We start from the raw sequence: 11,801 nt of genomic DNA, 5'->3' as shown, positions 1-11,801 counted from the left end.
GCATTGGGTCTTCGTTGCTGTACGCAGGCTTTCTCTAGTTGCGCCAAGCAGGGACTACTCTTCATTGTGGTGCGTGGGCTTCTCATTGCAGTGGCTTCTCTTGTTGTGGAGCACGGGCTCTAGGCGCACGGACTTCAGTAGTTGTGGCACGCAGGCTCAGTAGTTGTGGCTCGTGAGCTCTAGAGCACAGGTTCAGTAATTGTGGCGCACGGGCTTAGTTGCTCTGCGGCATGTGGGATCTTCCCAGACCAGGGCTTGAACCTGTGTCCCCTGCATTAGCAGGCGGATTCTTAACCACTGCGCCACCAGGGAAGTCCCTACGTGTAAGCTTTTTGAACAGTCTGAATAATGACTATTGCCACCCAGAAGGAAAACAGCCCGTTTGAACTAACGGGGAAGGAGATAGGAAGGAATGAAGGAAAGCAGTCAGACTTCTTAGACTTTATAGGACGGGCTCATAGAGCTATTGAGCTATGGATATGTGATATTCTTTAAGACAAGGGAGGAAGGACCCCAAAGACGATTTAGAGCTCATTAAGCCTTCTTCCTTGGTATCAAAAGGTGGGAATCTATCACTTCAGTTTTAACAGACCAATTCTTGCCCATTGCTGTGTGAGTGGTGCCACCCAAAGCCATGGGAGCAATGCTACCAAAGCTATGGAGGCCAGACCCCTGCCCAGCAGAGCCCTTGGGCAAGGCTGCCTCTGCCTAGATGTCAAAGAATGGAGCCGTCTAGAGCCGTGGGCATCCAGCCTAGGCAGAAGACCACAGAGTGGATGAGGTTACTGCAGAGAGCCCCTGCCAGGGAAATGCCCAATGGAGCCATGAGGGTGTGGCTGCTCCCATGACCCCAAATCAGTAGAGCCACTGGTATGCAATTCCAGACAGGGAGAGCTGCAAGCATGTAAATCAAGGCAGTGAGAATTGCTCCCTGGACGGCCCCCAGCAAAGCTGTGGGGCAGGGATGCCCCAGTGTGCACGAGAGGTCATTCCCATACCCCAGGGGCTCTGGCAGGCAGAGTATTGGGTGAAAGATTATTCTCAAGCCTTAAGATTTGATGTTTGCCTCGTTGGGTTTGGACTTGCTTGGGCCCTGCCACCCCCTTCTTTCCTATTTCTCCATTTAGGACTGGGAGAGTTTACCCTATTGCCTGTCCTGCCATTGTATTTTGGAAGCACATAACTTGTTTCATTTCATGGGTTCATAGCTGGAGAGCAATTTACCTCAGAGTGAATCGTACCTTGAGTCTCATGCACATCTGATTCAGGGGATATGTATATGAGACTTTAAACTTGGACTTTTGAGTTAATGTTAGAAGACATTAAGACTATGGGGACTGTTGAGATGGAATGAGCATATTTTGTAAGCAAAATGGACATGAATTTGGGGGAGCCAGAGACATAATGCTGTGGTCTGAATGTTTATTTCCCTCCAAAATTCATATGTTGAAATCCTGATGCCTTATGTGATGGTATTAGAGCTGGGGCTTTTGGAAAGTGATTAGGTCATGATGGGTCCACCCTCATGAATGAAATTAATGTCCTTATATAAAAAAAAGCCTGAGATAGGTACCTTATCCCTTCTGTCATGTGAGGATACAACGAGAAGTCTGTCACCCAGAAGAGGGTCCCCACATGACCATGCTGGCTCCCTGATCTTAACTTCTAGCCTCCAGAACTGTGAGAAATTAATTTCTTTTGTTTATAAACCACCCAATCTGTGGCACTTTGTTATAAGAGACCAGATGGACTAAGACATTCTCCAGTCAGAAAACAAAAAGTGGTTGAATGAATTAAAAAATAAAATCCAGCAATATGCTCTCTACAAGGGACTCACTTTAGATTTAAAGATATATGTAGGCTGACAGTGAAGGAACGGAAAAAGATATCCTATGCAAATGGTGACCAAAAACAGCAGGGTTGGCTACACTTATATTAGGCAAAATAGACTTTAAGTCAAAAACTGTCTCTATAGACAAGGAAGGTCATTATATAATGATAGAAGGTCAATTTAACAGGAAGATATAGCAATTATATGTACATATCCAACATCAGAACACCTAAATGTATAAAGCAAATACCAACAGATCTGAAGGGGGAAATTGACAACAATACAATAATAGTAGAGACTTCAATATCCCACTTACAATAATGGACAGAACACCTAGACAGAAAATCAATAAAGAAACAACTGACTGTTGTTTGACAAAACACTGATGAAGGAAATTGAAGATGATACAAAGAAATGGAAAGTTGTCCCATGTTCTTGGATTGGAGAATTAATATTGATAAAATGCCCACACTACCCAAAGCAATCTACAGATTTAATGCAATCCCTATCAAAATACCCATGACATTTTTCACAGAACTAGAATAATCCTAAAATGTAAATGTCCATAAAAGACCCCAAATTGCCAAAAAGATCTTGAGAAAAAGAAGAAAGCTGTCAGTATCACACTCCTGACTTTAGACTATACTACCAAGCCACAGTAATCAAAACAGTATGGTACTGGCACAAAAGCAGAAACATAGATCAATGGAACAGAATAGAGAGCCCAGAAAAAAACCCACACATCTATGAGCAATTAATATATAATAAAGGAGGCAAGAATATATAATGGAGAAAAGACAGTCTCTTCAATAAAGGGTGCTGGGAAAATTGGACATCTACATATAAAAGAACAAAATTAGAGTATTTCCTCATACCATATACAAAAATAAACTCAAAAATGGATTAAAGACCTAAATGTAAGACCTGAAACCATAAAACTCCTAGAAGAGAACATAGGCAGAACACTCTTTGACATAAATCACAGCAATATTTTTTTGGTTATGTCTCCTAAGGCAAAGAAACAAAGGCAAAAATAAACAAATGGAACCTAATTCAATTTAAAAGCTTTTGCACAGCAAAGGAAACCATGATGAAACGAAAAGACAGCCTATTGAATGGGAGAAAATATTTGCAAATGATATGACCAAAAAGGGGTTAATATCCAAAATTATATAAACAACTCATACAACTCAATATTTTAAAAAAACTAAACAACCTGGTTAAAAATGGGCAGAAGACCTGAATAGATGTTTTTCCAAAGAAGATATACAGATGGCCAACAGGTACATGAAAAAATGTTCAACATTCCTAATCATCAGAGATATGCAAATCAAAACCACAATGAGATAGCACCTCACACCTGTCAATGCTTCTATTCAACATAGTACAGGAAGTCCTATCCAGAGCAATTAAACAAGAAAAAGAAACATTAAAAAGCAACCAAACTAGAAAGGAAGAAGTAAAATTTTCTCTGTTTGCAGATGACATGGTCATATACGTAGAAAATCTTAAATACTCAACAACAACAACAAAACTTTTAGAACTAATAAAAGAGTTCAGCAAATTTGCAGAATACAAAATCAACATAAAAAAGTAAGTCACATTTCTATACAAAAACAACAAACTATCCAAAGTGGAAATTAAGAAAACAATTACATTCCCAATAGTAACAAAAAGAATAAAATACTTAGGAATTAACCAAAGAGATGAAATATTTAATATTGTTAAAATGTCAATTTTATGCTAAGTGATCTACAGATTCAGTGTAATCTCTATCAAAATCCTAATATCATTTTTTACAGAAATAGAAAAATATTTTTTAAATTTTATGCAGAACCATAAAAGACGCTGAATAGCCAAAGCAATCTTGAGCAAGAAGAACCATGCTGGAGGCATCACACTTCTTGATTTCAAAATATATTACAATAACCAAGAACACTGTGGTACTGGCATAAGGATAGACAGGTGGACCAATAGAATAAAACTGAGAGTCCAGGGCTTCCCTGGTGGCACAGAGGTTGAGAGTCCGCCTGCCGATGCAGGGGACACGGGTTCGTGCCCCGGTCTGGGAAGATCCCACATGCCGCGGAGCAGCTAGGCCCGTGAGCCATGGCCACTGAGCCTGTGCGTCCGGAGCCTGTGCTCTGCAACAGGAGAGGTCACAACAGTGAGAGGCCAGCGTACTGCAAAAAAACCAAAACAAAACAAAATAACAAAAAGATAACTGAGAGTCCAGTAATAAATGCATACATCTTTGTCCAGGTGATTTTTGACAAGGGTGTCAATGCCCTTCAAGGAGGGAAAGAATAGCCTCTTTAATAAATGGTACTAGTACAACTGAATATCCATATGCAAAAGGATGAACTTGGACTTCTACCTTAACCCATATAAAAAATTAACTCAAAAATGATTATAGACCTAAATATAAGATCAAAAACTATAAAATTCTAGAAAACATAGAGGTAATTCTTCTCTTGTATTTGGCAATGGATTTCAGATATGACACCAAAAGTAAGAGCAACAGAAGAAACAAATAGACAAACTGGACTTCATCAAATTAAAAACTTTTGTACATAAAAAGAACATTATCAAGAAAGTGAAAAGCCAACCTATAGAATGTGAGAAAATATTTGCAATTCACATATCTGATTGGGGGCTTAACAGCAGGACCACATAAAGAACTCTTACAACTTAACAACAAAAAAACAAACAACACAATTAAAAATTGGACAAAGATCAAAACCACAATGAGACATCAATTTATACCCATTAAAATGGCTACTATTGAAAAACAACAGCAACAGATAATAACAAGTGTTGGTGAAGATATGAATAAATTGGCACCATACATTGCTGTTGGGAATTAAAAATGGTGCAGCTGCTGTGAAAAAATTGGTGGTTTCTCAGAAAGTTAAACATAAAATTACCATATTACCAAGCAATTCCACTCCTGAGTGTATTTCCAGGAGAAATGAAAATAGATACTTAAACGAATACTTGGACGTGAATGTTCATAGAAGCACTATTTACAATAGATCAAAGGAAGAAAAAATCCAAATACACATTTTTATTTAGATGAATGAATAAACAAAATGTGATATATACATACAATGAAATATTACTCAGCTAGATATATATTGTTTAAGGTGCATATGTATGAATCCATAAAGAAAATTACCAGTATGAAAAAGACATAATTTCAGAGTGAAGGGAGGGGATGGAAGTGCGGAGGATCTCAAGGGAGCATCAGAGGTAACAATAATGCTTTGTTTCTTAATCTGGACGTGCGTTCACTGTGTGGGTTCTCTTTAGCATAATTTTTCATACCTATTGCATATATTACTAATATTTTATAATTTAAGTATAATTTATCTGAATGGTATTGTTAATCATGCCAAACCAGAGATCTGGGGGGAGAATACACTACTCTTTGATCTACCAATGTGTTTTGTTTTTTTTTTTTACATCTTTATTGGAGTATAATTGCTTTACAATGGTGTGTTAGTTTCTGCTTTATAACAAAGTGAATCAGTTATACATATACATATGTTCCCATATCTCTTCCCTCTTGCGTCTCCCTCCCTCCCACCCTCCCCATCCCACCCCTCCAGGCGGTCACAAAGCACCGAGCTGATCTCCCTGTGCTATGCGGCTGCTTCCCAGTAGCTATCTACCTTACGTATGGTAGTGTATATATGTCCATGCCTCTCTCTCGCTTTGACATAGCTTACACCTCCCCCTCCCCATATCCTCAAGTCCATTCTCTAGTAGGTCTGTGTCTTTATTCCTGTCTTACCCCTAGGGTCTTCATGACATTTTTTTTTCTTAAATTCCATATATATGTGTTAGCATACAGTATTTGTCTTTCTCTTTCTGACTTACTTCATTCTGTATGACAGACTCTAGGTCTATCCACCTCATTACAAATAGCTCAATTTCGTTTCTTTTTATGGCTGAGTAATATTCCATTGTATATATGTGCCACATCTTCTTTATCCATTCATCCGATGATGGACACTTAGGTTGTTTCCGTCTCTGGGCTATTGTAAATAGAGCTGCAATGAACATTTTGGTACATGACTTTTTGAATTATGGTTTTTCTCAGGATATATGCCAAGTAGTGGGATTGCTGGGTCATATGGTAGTTCTATTTGTAGTTTTTTAAGGAACCTCCATACTGTTCTCCACAGTGGCTGTATCAATATACATTCCCACCAACAGTGCAAGAGGGTTCCCTTTTCTCCACACCCTCTCCAGCATTTATTGTTTCTAGATTTTTTGATGATGGCCATTCTGACTGGTGTGAGATGATATCTCATTGTAGTTTTGATTTGCATTTCTCTAATCATTAATGAAGTTGATCATTCTTTCATGTGTTTGTTGGCAGTCTGTATATCTTCTTTGGAGAAATGTCTATTTAGGTCTTCTGCCCATTTTTGGATTGGGTTGTTTGTTTTTTTGTTATTGAGCTGCAGTAGCTGCTTATAAATTTTGGAGATTAATCCTTTGTCAGTTGCTTCATTGGCAAATATTTTCTCCCATTCTGAGGGTTGTCTTTTGGTCTTGTTTATGGTTTCCTTTGCTGTGCAAAAGTTTTGAAGTTTCATTATGTCCCATTTGTTTATTTTTGGTTTTATTTCCATTTCTCTGGGAGGTGGGTCAGAAAGGATCGTGCTGTGATTTATATCATAGAGTGTTCTGCCTATGTTTTCCTCTAAGAGTTTGATAGTTTCTGGCCTTACATTTAGGTCTTTAATCCATTTTGAGCTTATTTTTGTGTATGGTGTTAGGGAGTGATCTAATCTCATACTTTTACTTGTACCTGTCCAGTTTTCCCAGCACCACTTATTGAAGAGGCTGTCCTTTCTCCACTGTACATTCTGCCTCTTTTATCAAAGATAAGTGACCATATGTGCGTGGGTTTATCTCTGGGCTTTCTATACTGTTCCATTGATCTATCTTTCTATTTTTGTGCCAGTACCATAATGTCTTGATTACTGTAGCTTTGTAGTATAGTCTGAAGTCAGAGAGCCTGATTCCTCCAGCTCCGTTTTTTGTTCTCAAGATTGCTTTGGCTATCTGGAGTCTTTTGTGTTTCCATACAAATTGTGAAATTTTTGTTCTACTTCTGTGAAAAATACCAGTAGTAGTTTGATAGGGATTGCATTGAATCTGTAGATTGCTTTGCATAGTAGAGTCATTTTCACAATGTTGATTCTTCCAATCCAAGAACATGGTATATCTCTCCATCTATTTCTATCATCTTTAATTTCTTTCATCAGGGTCTTATAATTTCCTGCATACAGGTCTTTTGTCTCCTTAGGTAGGTTTATTCCTAGATATTTTATTCTTTTTGTGGCAATGGTAAATGGGAGTGTTTTCTTGATTTCACTTTCAGATTTTTCATCCTTAGTGTATAGGAATGCAAGAGATTTCTGTGCATTAATTTTGTATCCTGCTAATTTACCAAATTAATTGATTAGCTCTAGTAGTTTTCTGGTGGCATCTTTAGGATTCTCTATGTATAGTATCATGTCATCTGCAAACAGTGACAGCTTTACTTCTTCTTTTCCAATTTGGATTCCTTTTAATTCCTTTTCTTCTCTGATTGCTGTGGCTAAAACTTCCAAAACTATGTTGAATAAGAGTGGTGAGAGTGGGCAACCTTGTCTTGCTCCTGATCTTAGTGGAAATGCTTTCAGTTTTTCATCATTGAGGACGATGTTGGCTGTGGGTTTGTCATATATGGCCTTTATTATGTTGAGGAAAGTTCCCTCTATGCCTACTTTCTGCAGGGTTTTTATCATAAATGGGTGTTAAATTTTGTCGAAAGCTTTCTCTGCATCTATTGAGATGATCATATGGTTTTTCTCCTTCAATTTGTTAATATGGATTATCACATTGATTGTTTTGTGTACATTGAAGAATCCTTGCATTCCTGGAATAAACCCCACTAGATCATGGTGTATGATCCTTTTAATGTGCTGTTGGACTCTGTTTGCTAGTATTTTGTTGAGGATTTTTGCATCTATGTTCATCAGTGATATTGGCCCGTAGTTTTCTTTCTTTGTGACATCCTTGTCTGGTTTTGGTATCAAGGTGATGGTGGCCTCATAGAATGAGTTTGGGAGTGTTCCTCTCTCTGCTATATTTTGAAAGAGTTTGAGAAGGATAGGTGTTAGCTCTTCTCTAAATGTTTGATAGAATTCTCCTGTGAAGCCATCTGGTCCTGGGCTTTTGTTTGTTGGAAGATTTTTAATCACAGTTTCAATTTCAGTGCTGTGATTGGTCTGTTCATATTTTCTATTTCTTCCTGATTCAGTCTTGGCAAGTTGTGCATTTCTAAGAATTTGTCCATTTCCTCCAGGTTGTCCATTTTATTGGCATAGAGTTGCTTGTAGTAATCTCTCATGATCTCTTGTATTTCTGCAGTGTCAGTTGTTACTTCTCCTTTTTCATTTCTATTTCTATTGATTTGAGTCTTCTCCCTTTTTTTCTTGAACAGTCTGGCTAATGGTTTATCAATTTTGTTTATCTTCTCAAAGAACCAGCTTTTAGTTTTATGGGTCTTTGCTATCGTTTCCTTCATTTCTTTTTCATTTGTTTCTAATCTGATTTTTATGATTTCTTTCCTTCTGCTACTTTGGGGTTCTCTTGTTCTTTCTCTAATTGCTTTAGGTACAAGGTTAGGTTGTTTATTCGAGATGTTTCCTGTTTCTTAAGGTAGGATTGTATTGCTATAAACTTCCCTCTTAGAAATGCTTTTGTTGCAACCCATAGATTTTGGGTCATCGTGTCTCCATTGTCATTTGTGTCCAGGTATTTTTTTATTTCCTCTTTGATTTCTTCAGTGATCACTTCATTTTTAAGTAGTGTATTGTTTAGCCCCCATGTGTTTGTATTTTTTACAGATCTTTTCCTGTAATTGATATCTAGTCTCATAGCATTGTGATCGGAAAAGATACTTGATACAATTTCAATTTTCTTAAATTTACCAAGGCTTGACTTGTGACCCAATATATGATCTATCCTGGAGAATGTTCCATGAGCACTTGAGAAAAATGTGTATTCTGTTGTTTTTGGATGGAATGTCCTATAAATATCAATGAAGTCCATCTTGTTTAATGTATCATTTAAAGCTTGTGTTTCCTTATTTATTTTCATTTTGGATGAGCTGTCCATCTGTGAAAGTGGGGTGTTAAAGTCCCCTGCTATGAATGTGTTACTGTCCATTTCCCCTTTTATGGCTGTTAGTATTTGCCTTATGTATTGAGGTGCTCCTATGTTGGGTGCATAAATATTTATAATTTTTATATCCTCTTCTTGGATTGATCTCTTGATCATTATGTAGTGTCCTTCTTTGTCTCTTCTAATAGTCTTTATTTTAAAGTCTATTTTGTCTGATATGAGAATTGCTAGTCCAGCTTTCTTTTGATTTCCATTTGCATGAAATATCTTTTTCCATCCCCTTTCTTTCAGTCTGTATGTGTCTCTAGGTCTGAAGTGGGTCTCTTGTAGACAGCATTTATATAGGTCTTGTTTTTGTATCCATTCAGCCAATCTGTGTCTTTGGTGGGAGCATTTAATCCATTTACATTTAGGGTAATTACCGATATGTATGTTCCTATTACCATTTTCTTAATTGTTTTGGGTTTGTTATTGTAGATTTTTTCCTTCTCTTGTGTTTCTTGCCTAGAGAAGTTCCTTTAGCATTTGTTGTAAAGCTGGTTTGGTGGTGGTGAACGCTCTCAGCTTTTGCTTGTCTGTAAAGGTTTTAATTTCTCCATCAAATCTGAATGAGATCCTTGCTGGGTAGAGTAATCTTGGTTGCAGGTTTTTCTCCTTCATCACTTTAAATATGTCCTGCCACTCCCTTCTGGCTTGCAGAGTTTCTGCTGAAAGATCAGTTGTTAACCTTACGGGGATTTCCTTGTGTGTTATTTTTCCCCTGCTGCTTTTAATATGTTTTCTTTGTATTTAATTTTTGACAGTTTGATTAATATGTGTCTTGGCGTATTTCTCCTTGGATTTATCTTGTATGGGACTCTCTGTGCTTCCTGGACTTGATTAACTATTTCCTTTACCATATTAGGGAAGTTTTCAACTATAATCTCTTCAAATATTTTCTCAGTCCCTTTCTTTTTCTCTTCTTCTTCTGGAACCCCTATAATTCGAATGTTGGTGCGTTTAATGTTGTCCCAGAGGTCTCTGAGACTGTCCTCAGTTCTTTTCATTCTTTTTTCTTTATTCTGCTCTGCAGTAGTTATTTCCACTATTTTATCTTCCAGGTCACTTATCCGTTCTTCTGCCTCAGTTATTCTGCTATTGATCCCATCTAGAGTATTTGTAATTTCATTTATTGTGTTGTTCATTGTTGCTTGTTTCATCTTTAGTTCTTCTAGGTCTTTGTTAAATGTTTCTTGCATTTTGTCTATTCTATTTCCAAGGTTTTGGATAATCTTTACTATCATTATTCTGAATTCATTTTCAGGTAGACTGCCTATTTCCTCTTCATTTGTTAGGTCTGGTGGGTTTTTATCTTGCTCCTTCATCTGCTGTGTGTTTTTCTGTCTTCTCATTTTGCTTATATTCCTGTGTTTGGGGTCTCCTTTTTGCAGGCTGCAGGTTTGTAGTTCCCGTTTTTTTGGTGTCTGTCCCCCGTGGCTAAGGTTGGTTCAGTGGGTTGTGTAGGCTTCCTGGTGGAGGGGACTAGTGCCTGTGTTCTGGTGGATGAGGCTGGATGTTGTCTTTCTGGTGGGGAGTTCCACGTCTGGTGGTGTGTTTTGGGGTGTCTGTGGGCTTATTATGATTTTAGGCAGCCTCTCTGCTAATGGGTGGGGTTGTGTTCCTGTCTTGCTAGTTGTTTGGCATAGGTGTCCAGCACAGTAGCTTGCTTGTTGTTGAGTGAAGCTGGGTGCTGGTGTTGAGATGGAGATCTCTGGGAGATTTTCGCCGTTTTATGTTATGTGGAGCTGGGAGGTCCTTTGTGGACCAGTATCCTGAAGTTGGCTCTCCCACCTCAGAGGCACAGCACTGACTCCTGGCTGCAGCACCAAGAGCAGTTCACCCACACGGCTCAGAATAAAAGGGAGAATAAGTAGAAAGAAAGAATTAGTAGAAGTAGAAAGAAAGAAAGAAAGAAAGAAAGAAAGAAAGAAAGAAAAGAAGGAAAGAAAGAAAGAAAGAAAGAAAGAAAGAAAGAAAGAAAGAAAGAAAGAAAGAAGGAAATTAAGAAAGGAGGGAGGGAGGGACGGATGGAGGGAGAGAGGGAGGAAGGAGGGAAGGAAGGAAAAAAGAAAGAAAGAAGATAAAGTAAAATAAAATAAACTAAGATAAAATATAATAAAGTTATTCAAATAAAAAAATAATTATTAAGAAAAAAACGGACGGATAGAGCCCTTGGACAAATGGTGGATGCAAAGCTATACAGACAAAAGCTCACACAGAAGCATACACATACACACTCACAAAAAGAGGGAAAGGGGTAAAAATCATAAATCTTGCTCTCAAAGTCCACCTCCTCAGTTTGCGGTGATTCGTTGTCTATTCATGTATTCCACAGATGCAGGGTACATCGAGTTGATTGTGGAGCTTTAATCCGCTGCTTCTGAGGCTGCTGGGAGAGATTTCCCTTTCTCTTCTTTGTTCTCACAGCTCCCAGGGGTTCAGCTTTGGATTTGGCCCGGCCTCTGCCTGTAGGTCGCCGGAGGGCGTCTGTTCTTCTCTTAGACAGGACAGGGCTAAAAGAGCCGCTGATTCGGGGGCTCTGGCCCACCCAGGCCGGGGGGAGGGAGGGGCACGGAGTGCGCGGCGGGCCTGCGGTGGCAGAGGCCGGCGTGACGTTGCACCAGCCCGAGGCGCGCCGTGTGTTCTCCCGGGGAAGTTGTCCCTGGATCCCGGGACCCTGGCAGTGGCGAGCTGCACAGGCTCCCCGGAAGGTGGGTGTGGATAGTGACCTGTGCTCGCACAT

Source organism: Grampus griseus (assembly GCF_964374135.1).
Source record: "Grampus griseus genome assembly, chromosome: 5".
NCBI lineage: Eukaryota > Metazoa > Chordata > Mammalia > Artiodactyla > Delphinidae > Grampus > Grampus griseus.
The sequence above is the reverse complement of the archived record's forward strand: the minus strand, read 5'-3'. Positions refer to the sequence as shown.